The sequence below is a fragment of the Eriocheir sinensis genome, chromosome 3 (assembly GCF_024679095.1).
Source record: "Eriocheir sinensis breed Jianghai 21 chromosome 3, ASM2467909v1, whole genome shotgun sequence".
Classification (NCBI taxonomy): Eukaryota; Metazoa; Arthropoda; class Malacostraca; order Decapoda; family Varunidae; genus Eriocheir; species Eriocheir sinensis.
Genome location: NC_066511.1, coordinates 5,956,753 through 5,970,978, shown reverse-complemented (window position 1 = coordinate 5,970,978; position 14,226 = coordinate 5,956,753). Strand labels below are relative to the sequence as shown.

At 45.9% G+C, this 14,226-nt stretch overlaps 1 protein-coding gene across 1 annotated transcript in view; it reads right to left on the bottom strand.

Moving 5' to 3' along the window:
- The window catches only part of LOC127003903 (neuroligin-3-like), a 103,943-nt gene extending 91,567 nt beyond the window's left edge, over positions 1–12,376 (bottom strand). Inside the window, exon 1 of the mRNA XM_050871011.1 lies at positions 12,200–12,376. The gene's annotated coding sequence lies outside the window, so the exon portion shown is untranslated. The remainder of the gene's footprint in view (positions 1–12,199) is intronic.
- Positions 12,377–14,226: the final 1,850 nt, after the last annotated feature.

Sequence of the window (14,226 nt, the reverse complement as noted above, 5' to 3'; positions counted from 1 at the left end):
AAAAAAGAGGTAAAGGGGAAAGGGAAGCGGAGTGTTGCGTTTAAGCGGCAGCGGGGGAAAGGGATTGTGTTAGCAGGGTTTGGGGATGGTTGGGGAAGCAGGACACACCAGAACGAGTATTAAGGGGATGAAGGAGCGAGTGGGAGGGAAAGAGTGGATGATGATGTGGAATCCTGCCGTGTTGTGAGCGTTGTTGTGATGGAGAGCTCTGAGCGGAACGTACGTATACTCATAAATAAATAAATGGAGAGCAAATGGAAATGAAAAAAAAAAAAAAACCAGCTCTTGACTTCTATCAGTTTTCATTTTACTTCGGCGATAAAATTGGATGTTATTTGTTTGGCTTTGTTATGTACATACGTTTTATTGTGTTTTGTTCAGCTTTTTTGTTTTTGTTTTGTGTCGTTCCTGTTGCCGCTGCGTCTGTCCTGAATGTTTAGGCAGCCTTGTGTTTCTCTTTTACGTGTAGTTTTTTTTATTTCCTTTTTTTACATGTTTTCTTATGCAGTTTCTTTCACTGAAATTTCACACACCCACGCTCACCCATTTCCCCCCCCCCCATCCCCCCCCCCCACAGTCCTTTCTTTCCTACATGAATTCCTTCTTTCATCCTCCCCTTCCGTCCCTTCCCATCCCCTCTCGTCTTCCTACTTCCTCTCCACTCCCGGCTGCCTCCTCACTCCTCTCCTCTCCTCTCTTCTTCCTGGCTTCGTGGAGGCCTAGGAAGACGTTTCATGTGAAGTGTGGGGCAGGTAATTGGTGCTAGGGACCTTGTATTACCATGTGGATAGCGAGGGAAAAAGTTGAAGGCGGCTTGAGAGAGAGAGAGAGAGAGAGAGAGAGAGAGAGAGAGAGAGAGAGAGAGAGAGAGAGAGAGAGAGAGAGAGAGAGAGAGAGAGAGAGAGAGAGAGAGAGAGAGAGAGAGCGCCAATTTATCTCGTTGTTGTCGTGCGTCTCTTGAGGGCACGGCTTCGTCAGGCACTGAGGGCCGTGGCTGGTCTGTGTCCACTGCCTGTCACTCCTCTGCACAGGCTTTCCGACGGAGGAGGAGGAGGAGGAGGAAGAAGAATGAAGGTTGGGAAAGAAAAGCTAAGGAAAAAATAAGAGAGAAAGGAAAGGAGAACGAGAAAGTGGAGGTGATGGAGAGTAAGGAGAGAGAGGATTGAGGACGAGAAAACACACCACTAGGAGGAAATGCAAGGGAGTAAAAAGGGAGAGCGCATAGGTAAAGAACGATGAGGTAGGAAATAACGATGAAAAACTGCTATGGAAAGGAAAGACAAAATGGTGACGAGTGAGAAAAAAAAGAAAGAAAGCGGATTTCGATATATGGAGTAAGCTAAGACGATGAGACCAGCACGACTTGGAAGATTTTTTCTGCTATAACTGCTACTACTGCTGCTGCTGCTGCTGCTGCTACTACTACTACTACTACTGAGACTTGAGGAAAAAGAAAAAAAGATGGAGAAAAGTTGAATGAGAACAAAGATATTGATGAAAAGCTGTCGAAAAGAAGAGCAGAGGACAACTATGGCGGATATGACGGAAAAGAACGAAAAAAAGATCAAGAAAAAGACTGAGAAACTACGAGATGAAGCGGCAGTAGCGCCAGTAATCCAACAGGGGAAAAAATGTGAAGGGGAAAAGAAACGAAGGACGAGCAAAAGACGACAATGACTTCGAGGAAAATAGTGAAGAGACGAAAATAAAACGCAGCGAAGTTCAAGGAGATGAGGTAGCAGCGATGGCCGACCGGGAAGGACAAATAAATGAAACACCGAAAGAAGACGCCGACAAAGAGACAAAGGGAAAGGAAGGGAAAAGAAAGGAGAGGAAAGTAGTGTAGTAGTAGTATAGTAGTAGTAGTAGTAGTAGTAGTAGTAGTAGTAGTAGTAGTGGTGGTAGTAGCAGTCTTAGTAATCGTAGTCGTAGTGGGAAGAGGAGGGGGATAAGGAGGAGGGGGAGGAAGAGGGAAAAGAAAATGAAAGAGGAAATAAAGTATAATAAAAATGAGAATAATAATAATAATAACAATTAGAGGAAGTGGAAGAGAAAGTGGAAGAGGTAGAAGTGAAAAAGGAAGATGAAGTGGAAGAGGAAGTGGAAGATGAAAAAGAAGTGGAAGAAGAAGAAGAAGAGGAAAAGGAAGAGGAAGAGAGAGAAAGATGAATAGAAGCAGAAAGAGGTGCAGAAAATAAGGTTGCAGCGACGACAGGAGAAAAAAAAAGGCGACAAGAAGAAAATAAGAAGAAAGAAGGAAATAGGCTATAGAAAAGGTAAAATAAGAAAGGCGAGGAGGCGGCGAGGAGGTCCAGTAATCCACCTTTAACCGATGCATTACCGCCGCGTCGACCGTCGGACACAGCCCCCGCGAGGCACACACGACATCCCGCCGTGACACGCATCGCACTTTTATTTCTCAGGGAACAGTGCCCGTGTGTGTGTGTGTGTGTGTGCGTGTGCGTGTGCGTGTGTGTGTGTGTGTGTGTGTGTGTGTGTGTGTCGTATATAACATCCTTTTCATTGGCTGGAGTTCTATGGGGAGCAGGGTATAGTAAAGTCAGTGAGGACACGACAAGAAATGGGATGCGGATGACACTTGATTTGTGTGTTCGTCAAGCATATAAGTTAGAATCAAGACAACGTCATTAAGCTTAGACAGAGGAGGGAGTCAAAAAGGGAGTAAGAACTGTGATAGCGTTAGGACTCGTATCGCTTCGTATGCATTAGTTTTAGATTGGCAGGTCACGCGGCGCTCCTTGTGACGCGCGCCTCGAGGTATTATGATGTCTCTGCCAGCCAGTTCATGTCTTGGGCTCATACGCTGCCACCGCAGAATGGTTCTCTGGAATATATAGTAATGACGACGTGTAGCTGCCAATAAATATTTTGACGGTTAGGACCGATAATACTTATGCATTTTTTTTTGCAGTTACCTATGTCAACAATTATGTTCTACAACAAAACACATTGTTTATAATCTCTTCGTATATTAACACAATATATAATTTTTATATTTTTCGAAAACTTTTGTGATGGCGTCATGCAGCCTCAAGAATCAAACTGGTTAGAAGACCTGACAACACAGGCCTCGGTCTGACTCGCGATGAAAATTCTAGTTTGTGTTTGGAAACGTTCGCTTCAGAACTTATTCAAGGAAGGTGACGCCCCTTCCCCTTCTCTGAACCCCTCATCTTCCTCTCTCTCCCTGTGTCCGCCTGGGTTTCACAATGCCGTCACAACAATTTCTACGCCTTTGATAGCTTACTTGTGTGTCCATAACGCAGGCATGGATGGTTATTTTTCCCGGTTCTGCTGAGGTCAGCTCTTTACTTTTGAAGTGCTGGTGATGAAATAGTGGGAGCCCCGTTGGTTTATCTGTTCAGTACTCTGTGTGGCAGCTGCATGAAGTCGTGTGCATGTGTGTAGTTGATTTATTTTTTGCTGTTGGTTAATCAAGATGTGTGTCCTTATATTGAATGTGTCTTCTGGGAATCAGAAGATAAACGAAATGAAGTGACTCTGACTGAACAAAATGTTTTTTCTTTTTTAACGTTCGGCCTATTGCGCTGGTAGGCCTTCTTGACGGGGCCTGCTGGACGACCCTAGCCCGTTATGGCACGGGCATGTGATTTGTAGTGGCGCCATCTTGCTTGGCTCATGCTGTATACCCGAAGCTCATCTTTGATCCTCTTTAGAGAGTGTATCTAAAGTCCAGGTTGATAGGCGGTCATCAGGACAGCCTGTGGGTAATCTTAGGTCGCTCAGCGATGACTGAAAACTGTCAGTTTGTAGTAGCGGGTGGGACTTGAACCCGGGTCCTCTAGGACGCCGCGCCTGCGCTGACCACTCAGTCACAGCCTCCCTCTGACTCCGCCCGTTCTCTCCTCCACCTATACCTTACTATCAGCAATGCATGGAGCGTAAGATGTTTTTTTTTTATCCGTCCAGTTTTCATAAGTTTGACATGCTCATCTTGCTCTGCGGGGGCGACCCTGTGTCGTGTACATGATTATTTTTGTCCGCTTTTTCTTTGTTTTTCTTCAGCAATCAGTTTTGCCACTTTTCTCGCTGTCTACATTTCCGGCTTTTCTTCTCTTGTTTGCGATCGTGGCTCTGTACACGTAGCATTTTTTTCTGGCTGGACTGTATTTTCTAGAAACTGTCTCCATTGACATCGTGTGTGTGTGTGTGTGTGTGTGTGTGTGTGTGTGTGTGTGTGTGTGTGTGTGTGTGTGTGTGTGTGTGTGTGTGTGTTTGCTTCTTTTCAACATATTTGGTTGTCCTTCCTCCTCCGCCCTGACTTTCTCCCATTATCGCTTAGTCGCCAGACTTCCGTGTCTGTCCGGTGCAAACAGCGAAACCAATAAGAACGCCTCAACATTCTGCACTGCTCGTATTGCGTTCAAAGACGAGCGACAAAATAACGAGAACACGGAAGACGAAGATAAAGAAGAAAAGATGAAGAAGGGGAAGAGTTATAAGCCGCATAAGAAAAGAAAAGGAAAATACCAAAGACGGAAGGGAAGGAAGAGAAAAACGCAGACTGACTCTCCGCCAGCTCCTTGCATCCTTTAGCGCAGCACGAGTCTCCCACTCTCACGTTCGGACAAAGAGAGGCTTTTCGCGTCTAGCCCCGCGGTCTGCATGCACTTTATTAACTCTACCCAGACGGCGGCGGACAATAGAAACATTTGCTATTCTAAACTCCGCCTCGCATCAGCAATTTCTCTTTTATTATCCTCGGAATATGGATTATGTCGTAGGTATTCGCTCGACTAATGGAGGGGAGAAAAGATCCGGACAACTGTGGGTAAACTACAAACACACTCGTTCTCCGTGGAAGGAATGCCGCGTCTTGGAATGGTGGTAGTTGTCGCTTCGGGTTGCTGGCTGGCCGGCTGAGTGGCTGGCTGGCTAGCTGGTTAGGTGACTGGCTGGGTGGCGGGCTGACCAATTAATGGGATGTTTGTCTGGCTGGCTAGTTGGTTTGTCTGACTGGCTGGGTGGCAAAGTTTATAGATGACTGACTGAGTTACTGGTTTGGCTAGATAGTTGACGAGCTGACTAGCTGGCTGAGTTGATGGCTGGCTGAGTTGATGGCTGGCTGAGTTGATGGCTGGCTGAGTTGATGGCTGGTTGTCTGGATGTGTTGTTGAATGGCTGGTTAGCTGGCTGGCTAACTGACTGGGTAAGTTGATGCCTGGTTCACTGACCGACTAGATGAGTATTTGTTTGACTGACTGGCTGGTTGCGTTGACGGCTAGCTGACTGACCGACTGACTGACTGACTGATTGTCTGTCTGTCTGTCTGTCTGTTTGTCTAATTGCTTAACTGGCTGGCTGGGTGGCTGGCTGGCTGGGTGGCTGGCTGATTGTCTGTCTGGCTGGCTGGTTGACTTACTGGCTGGCTGCCTGACTCTCTGGGTGTATGGATGCCAAGTAGACGAAAGAGAATAAGTGCTGCTCGCCTCGGTGCGTCTCGTCTGATAACATTTACTCTTGAATTATTCGTGTCAGCCTGTCCGCTTTAGTATCACGATGCCCCGCTCTGCTCAGTGCTCGTCTCCATGGCTGGGCGTGTTTTCTCTCGCCTTGTGTAGGTTTATTTTCCCGTTTTGCTTCTTGTGTGTGTGTGTGTGTGTGTGTGTGTGTGTGTGTGTGTGTGTGTGTGCGTGTATGTGTATGTGTGTGTGTGTGTGTTGCTTTACTTAGTTTTATTTTCCTCCTCCTCCTATCTCCCTCCCACCCACCCTTCCCTGTCCTCCCTCCCTCCCTGCCTGCCTCCCTCCCTGCCTGCCTCGCCGAGTTTTCCTGCCTCGCTGATATACACAAATCGTATCCCTGTAATAAGGTTCTGACGCTTCCGCCTCGCATCGCTGCTTCTGCACTCACCTCCTCGTTACGCTTTTTCCCGGACGGAGGTTTTCTCCTCCTCTATCCTCCCTGCCACCCTGCTGAGAGAGGAAGGCACGAAGAGTAACAAGAGAACAACAGCGACAACATCAACACAGAGGACTCTTCAGGACGATCGGGAGGCGCCGTTGTGTTTGCTAGGGTCGCGTTGGTGCTCCCTTCTATTCCGCCGGCGCCTCCATCTCCACTTGCACGGCGTAGTCTGCTTTTTGTGTGTGTGTGAATGTCGCCAGCGCTACGTGAGGAGGAAGGAAGGAAGGAAGGAAGGGAGGAGGGAGGGAGGCAGCGCCCTGTTTGTGTGTGCATGTGTGTTGTTGGGATATAGTGTACGTGTTCTTTGGCTTGATGGTAATATCCACCAGAGGTAATTCAGGAGGGGAATTTTCTTTGCCTGAACGTGGTGTAGGTATGCATGTCTTGTGCTGTGTGCTGTCTCGATCATCCGCCTGTTTCGTGCCATTCTTTTCTCTCCTTCATCTTCTTCCTCTTCTCTCTTTTTTTTTTTCTTTCTCCTCTCTTAGCTCCTTCTCCCCTTCCTCCTCCTCCTGGGCCTCTTCCTCGTCCTTCTCATTAAACTCTTCAATTTTCCTTCCCACTAAGACAAAAAAAAAACCCATCAGAAATTAATCCTCACCTCTCCCCCTCTCTCACCCCGAAAAAAAAGATAATAATTAATTGTAAGAAAAATATGGTCGGGATTATTGAGGATTATTTTATCAGTATTTTAATAGGGTAGAAAAGAGAGAGAGAGAGAGAGAGAGAGAGAGAGAGAGAGAGAGAGAGAGAGAGAGAGAAGATTTTTCACGTGCACTTCAAATCGGGAATCAAGCTCATTGTGCGCAGTTTGTTCCCGGAAAGGTGAGCGTCGGTGAATAATTGAAGGCTTGTATCTAGCGCCGAATCCTCTTCAACGGGGAAGCTGCAGCGGAACATCAACACTTGGGGCGTGCGTTAGGCGGGGTTAGGATGGTGCAGGCCTCGTGTACGTGCTTGCTGTGTAGTAGTAGTAGCAGCAGTAGTATTAGTATTAGTAGTAGTATTAGTGATAGTAGTGGTAGTAGTAGTAGGGGGAGCAAAAAGAAGAGTCGAGTAGTAGTAGCAGTAGTAGCAGTAATATACATGTGCTGCCATTTCTGCTGCTTTTTCTGGTATGAGACGAGATATCTTGAACAAATTCGATCATCCTTTTTACCAGCATCCTCTTATTACGTGTTACGTATATCTTATTATGCATTTTATTTATTTGTCCTTGATCTGTCTTCCGTGCCATAAATAACACCTTACAATGGCGATGAGGATGTAGATCTGGCTTCCCTTTCCTGTTTTAATTTGCATCACCGCCGCCGCTCGCTGATTATTCCTTGATGTTGTTGTCCTCATTTTCTGTTATGTAGTACTCTGTTTCTGCCGCTTATTCTCTGAAAGCCGTCAGCCCTTTTTTTGCTCTGCCACGTCAGTTTTCTTAGTTTTGCATCAGACTTTTAGATCCTTCCCATACACACACACACACACACACACACACACACACACACACACACACACACACACACACACACACACACACACACACACACACACACACACACACACACACACACACACACACACACACACACACACACACACACACACACACACACACACACACACACACACACACACACACATTGAGCTACCGATTGAGGTACCGCTCCGGTAGCTCAGTCAGTTAGAGCGTCGCACTGCAAGGCTTCACGGCCAAACAGGCGGCTGTTCGAGCCCCGCTCAGGCCGGATTCTTTCCGTTGACGAGGAGTGGTTACTGTCCCCCCTTGAACAAGTGGGATGGGGTGTGTGGTGTGTGAGGTCCTGGCAGTACCCAGAGATCGACAAAATGAGCACTTGCTCACGTCGTGAGGGTACCTGCTGGCGAAAGCGAGTCCAACTCGTGATCAAGCCGTGGTGAATTACACACACACACACACACACACACACACACACACACACACACACACACACACACACACACACACACACGCGGATGCGGTGGGCAAAGGGTCCTTACCTCGAGGCACGCGGCTTATTGTGACATGCATAATAAATGTATAAAATTTGAGGAGGCTGAGTCTGGACAGAATATAATGCAATTTTCGGGGGGTAGGAGGGTGGGAGGAGGAACGTCAGAAACACGAAAATAATGTCAGTAAGACGGGGAATTAGAGAAATATATAGGAAGACGTGAGGTTATGGCGTTGTATGTTAAAGTAAGAAATATATTGACATTGCTTACGCACTGGAAGTCCCAACGATTTCGGGGCAGCGATAGGATCAATGCTCCAATTAGCCAGACGGACTACCAATGAAGTTGACGAAGGAGAGCAATATCTGAGCTCAGCGAAACAAATCCAAGGTTAGCACGGCAGCTGGACGTGACAAGATACACCGATAGGGCCATTGTACGACTGGCGGATCGTTATCATTAATGACGGATATCTTTATTCTGCCACGCTGCAAAGGCCTCGGACTGCACAGTACAATACAAAGCTGACTTGAGCCGCGTGTATCAGGGCAGGACAGGCGCGCCAATTAAGCCATCGTGCATTCGAGGCGGCATCGATCGGAGAAAAACAGTCGTGAATCGAGCTTATCCACCGAGCAACTGATTCTCCTCCCTTATAGTAAAGAAATTATTGTGCACAAATTTGTGATATTCATGATCTGTATGTTTTTAACGTTAAGGTCTGCTTGGTACTGATAGTATAGAGAATAGTTAGTTAGGCGAATAGTTAGAAGGAAAAAAAAAGTTTTGTCAGTTCATGAGATATTTCGCCGTTGACCAACAGAACTGTTGGAGTCAATTCACTTTATTTGCAGTCTGACGTATATTGCTGACAGTATTGCTGTTTCGTTGTCGCTGACGACGAAATGACTCTATAACCACGATCGATGACTCTGACAATATGACAACCTCTTGCTCTATTCTGTTCAAAAGATGTGTTGTATACACAAAATGTTAACAGAACGCCTTACCTCTGACCTTGGTTTCCTTTCTGAATGGGGCAAAAGAAACTTGGTGTCCTTCATTTCCTCAAAACACAATTTCTCCATCTGAGAACTCTATACAATCTTCCAAACAACTATCCCCTTATCTTTGATAGCACTCAGCTGTTTCCTTCTACATTTAAATATACTCGGCATGTAAAAGATTAAGTTAAAGGTATAAGCTATAGCTGCGCGTGGCCGCGGAGCTCATCTTCGTCGCACTGGCTCTTTGAGCCTGTGGTGGGAAGAACACATTACCCTGGGACACAGGGCCAGTATGACTGCGGGCTAAGAGAGTTTACCTTTTCCAGGTTTACCCAGGTGCCCTTGACCTTGGCCTATCCTTAACCTAAAGTAAAAATATTAATTGGAAACTTCATATCTCATTTCTTGGTTAATAAGCTTCCTCGAGTTTAGGCGTTTTTGTATAGTTTCCAGCAACTCTTTTCACCCTCCCGGTTGCCAGTCATATTGAAGGGCCTTGTCTACCCCAGTATGGAATATGTATCTCATGCATAGGGAGATTCCACACACACACACACACACACGCACGCACGCACGCACGCACGCACGCACGCACGCACACGCACGCACGCACACGCACGCACGCGCACGCACGCACGCACACGCACGCACACACACACACACACACACACACACACACACACACACACACACACACACACACACACACACACACACACACACACACACACACACACACACACACACACACACACAGCCTTTTTGGACAGAAGATTCAAAGGATTTTTGTTTCATCATCTTCCCTCCTCTCAGTGACTCTTCTAATTATTAAATTCCGCCGAAATATGTCCTTTCTCTCTATTTCCTATCGCAATTTTCATTCCAACTTTTCTTATGAACTATATACTTCCGCCCGTCCTGCCGCCTCGGTGCAAAAACTTTCTACTCTAGTTCACTCCTATAACTGTTCATATCTCTTATGCAAAAATTAACCAGCATCTCCATACTTTCATTCCTGTTGCTGATAAATTCTGAAAGTCTTCCGTGGTTCGTATTTCCACGTTTAACTTAAATCGTTTGGTAAATGTCCAGAGAGTTGCCCATCTCACCGCGGTACTTCTCACCCTAACCATGGGTTAGATCTCATAATTCTATGCATTTTGAACCCCATATATATGCCTCGCAAATTGATAGAATCGCTGCTAGCGATTTTTGAAAAGTTAGTGAGTTTTTTGCGGCCGCCTCGGGGCGTCACGGGGGGGGACTGGGATTCTTTGTTCCCCCGCCTCCAAAATACGATATTACGCCTCCATATTGTACTTAAGGGACGAAATACATGTCCCTTAACCATAATATGATGGCGAAAAAACTTAAAAGTAGAACAAAAGTGGTAAAGGTAGTGAAAAACCATATTATACATACGCGCGATGTATTTTGATGGCGGCCATATTGGGAAGTGAGCAGTGTTGCCAACGATCCGGTTAGCGATGGTACGCTAGGTTAGCGATGGTACGCTTAGTTAGCCATTAGCCCACGCATGTGAGACCACCACGCGTGGTTATTATTATTTTTTTTTAGAACACGCACCTTTACCTAATACTATACCCGGCCTAAACCTTCACAAAATCCTCTGGGTAAAGGTGCGTGTTGTAAAAAAAAAAAAAAAAAAAATAACCACGCGTGGTGGACCTGGTCTCACATGCGTGGGCTAATGGCAAACTAAGCGTACCATCGCTAACCTAGCGTACCACCGCTAACCGGATCGTTGGCAACGCTGCTCACATCACAATGGTGTCGCCATGTAAACACAGCCCGCGTATGTATAATATGCCTTTTCACTACCTTTACCACTTTTTCATTACTTTTAAGTTTTTCCGCCATCATATTATGGTTAAGGGACATGTATTTCGTCCCTTAAGTACAATATGGAGGCATAATATCGTATTTTGGCGCGAAGTGATTTTCAATAATTACCAAAACACTAACTTTTCAAAAATCGCTAGCAGCGATTCTCTCAATTTGCGAGGCATATATATGGGGTTCTAAATGCATAGAATTATGAGATCTAACCCATGGTTAGGGTGAGAAGTACCGCGGTGAGATGGGCAACTCTCTGGACATTTACCAATCGTTCAATATACTTAACGAACCGTTTTTAAACACTTTTAAATCTCACTACATCTCTTTTTGGGTTGCAGTAGTTTTGCGGTAATTTTTCCTATTTTTTTGTGTTTTTTGTTTGCCATATATTACCTTATCTGGTGTAAAAAACAAAAAACAAAACAAAATATTAGTAATTTCCGCACCATATTTAGCACCAGTAGACTGATTAGCCGAGAGTCCTCCGCATTATATCCACCAGATTGCTGCCGACTTTTCCATTGCCCGCAAGACAAAGTGTGTTACGGGCGAAGCGTTGCCTAGGCTCTGTCGGGGTAAACTCTACGGACATAAGATGTCATGTTTACATTCCTTAATGGGGAATGCGAACGTCCCAGGGCGTCAGTACATTCCTTTACCCATGCTCAGATATTTAATTTCACTCCTGATTCTCTCCCTCAGGTTTTCTTATAGGGTAAAATTGTTTTTTTGTATTGATTTAACAACTTACAAATGACAATTACATGCAAAAAGTTATAAAATTTTGGATTTTTTTGGTCATACTTTTTGTTTTATCGATCTTTTACAAAATATGTTTTAGAATCACAACTCAGTTCAATCGTGCAAACCATAATTATCTATTTTGTACAAAAGGAGAGCTCAGGCAAATAATACAGAGACACATCACGAGAGACTGTGATTTTCAGACAACCTCCATCAGAGCCAGAGAGCCAGTCAGGAGAGGTCTGACAAACGCCACCAAGGCACCAGCGGAACACTTCGTTTAAGTAGACTACAGCCGAGTCCAAGGATGTTATGTAGGTATATTTGAAGAGTGCCGTGCTAAGGTTTCAGGTCATAAAAGTTGCTACCGCCGTCTCCCACTACGATTGACTGTTTAACGTCAAGTGGAAGTGGCTAAAAATCATCAACGTGCTATTCATCAAATAGGAATGAGCTCTACTTCGGAATAATCTTTCTATAACGTTAGAATATGCCTGGAGGGATGTCAATATGTAAGATACACCCGCCCATGCAGAAACTGACACCGGGGAGCAGTGCCCGATAAGATATCTAACCACTTCTTGCATGGGTATCTTTAAAAAAAAATGAGGTGGGTGTCACGCAATAGACCAGTGACTTGAATAGTGGTATGACACCCATCAGCACACACTCACCCAGTATGCCGAGGCGATAGTTGATGGTGACGACGACAACCTTGCCGAGCGCCGCTAGCACCGAGCCGTCGTACAGACTGGACGACCCCCACTGGTACGACTCCCCGTGCACGAACACCACCACAGGGAGCGCTGCTGCAAGGCTCGCTGGAGGGACAACAAACAGTGGGATTTAGACAGATGGAGGAAACAAAATAAAATAGGCAGTTAAGTGCAAAAAGATACTCAGTGTTCAAAGGAAGGAAGTTTATCCAGATATTGACATATATAATTTGAAACAGAATTCTTTGATGGAGGAGTGTCTGTATGAATGTGGGTTTTATTGCGTTTATAGACGTGTGTGTGTGTGTGTGTGTGTGTGTGTGTGTGTGTGTGTGTGTGTGTGTGTGTGTGTGTGTTCACAGTAAATCTTCATACAGGTTGGATTGAATGTCAACAACACTATTGTTTCGGAGGTTCCAAGGTATCATAGACTCTCCTTGTTCTCTCCCCCGCCTTTCCCTCTTCTTTCTCCCCTCTCCCTCTCTCCTTTTTTCTCAGTACCGATTCTTCCCCCTCCTCTCCCTCCTCTTTCTTTTTTCGAGTACTTTTCCTAGTACCCACAATCTCTCCAGTGAATCGGGAGTGAGGCAGAACTGTATTTTTGCCCCATCTTCCTTTAACACTGGTATGAACTGGGCGTTGGGGAGTTGTGGACCAGAGTAATTGTGGATCATCTATTAGCAATACCAAGTTCACCTGCCAAGTTTTGTTGACGATATCGTAATCCTCGCTGAGTCCTTACAGGTTCTGGCGATGGCTCTTGAGGCATTGCACTAGTTACCACGCACTTGCTTGGAGAGGCCCCCGGGGATGGCGCGGTAAGGTAGGGGAGACAATACATCCCCGGCGTATACTCCTCTTAATTGAGTGACTGATTCCATTCGCTACTTCATTTCTTGCCTTTCCCTCCCCTTCCGCTCCCTCCCTCCTTGTTCCTAGAACCCTTCCCATTCCCATCTCTTTTCCTCCTACACCCTTCCTTCCACCCCTCTCTCCTTTAACTCTTCCTCGCACCTTTTTACTAGTATCCTTCTCTCCAATTTCTTTTTCCATTCTACTGCTTTCCCTAAAATTTCACTAGTTACCGCTCCTTTCCTTTCTCCAATTTTGCTCTGCACCCCTCTGCACCTTGCCTTCTCTCCCTCTTTCTCCTGCTTTCCCTAAAATTTCACTAGTTACCGCTCCCTTCCTTTCTCCAATTTTGCTCAGCACCCCTCTGCACCTTGCCTTCTCTCCCTCTTCTCTCAAGCCTCCAACCACCACCTTTTCTCCCTCCTCCTCACCCTTTACTGTCTCCTTTCCCTTGCACATCTCAGTCCCCCTTCTCTTTCTCTTTCTCCCTCTTCGCCCAGTCTCTCCCCATCCCCTTCCGCATAGATTTTCTGGATAACCATATCACCTCTTCGTTACCTCCCTTTCATCCGCACCTCCCTCCTTTCACCGCAGCCGCCTTCCCTTCTTTTCTTTTCATTCTCTCCTCCCTGCCGGATCCCTCCCCTCTATCTCTTGTAACAACCAGGCCGTTCTCTCTCTCTCTCTCTCTCTCTCTCTCTCTCTCTCTCTCTCTCTCTCTCTCTCTCTCTCTCTCTCTCTCTCTCTCTCTCTCTCTCTCTCTCTCTCTCTCTCTCTCTCTCTCTCTCTCTCTCTCTCTGTAAATGATTCTGGCACCGTTTCGTCTTTTTTGTGCCGCGTAATCCGCAGAGTAACTAAGCAAAAACATTTAAATAGCTGGATTACGTTAGTTATGAAAGTGCTGCAACAGGCGTGGTGTTGTGTTGCATCTCTCTCTCTCTCTCTCTCTCTCTCTCTCTCTCTCTCTCTCTCTCTCTCTCTCTCTCTCTCTCTCTCTCTCTCTCTCTCTCTCTCTCTCTCTCTCTCTCTCTCTCTCTCTCTCTCTCTCTCTCTCTCTCTCTCTCTCTCTCTCTCTCTCTCTCTCTCTCTCTCTCTCTCTCTTATTGTTCCAAGTTTTCTGAGCAAGATGGTTT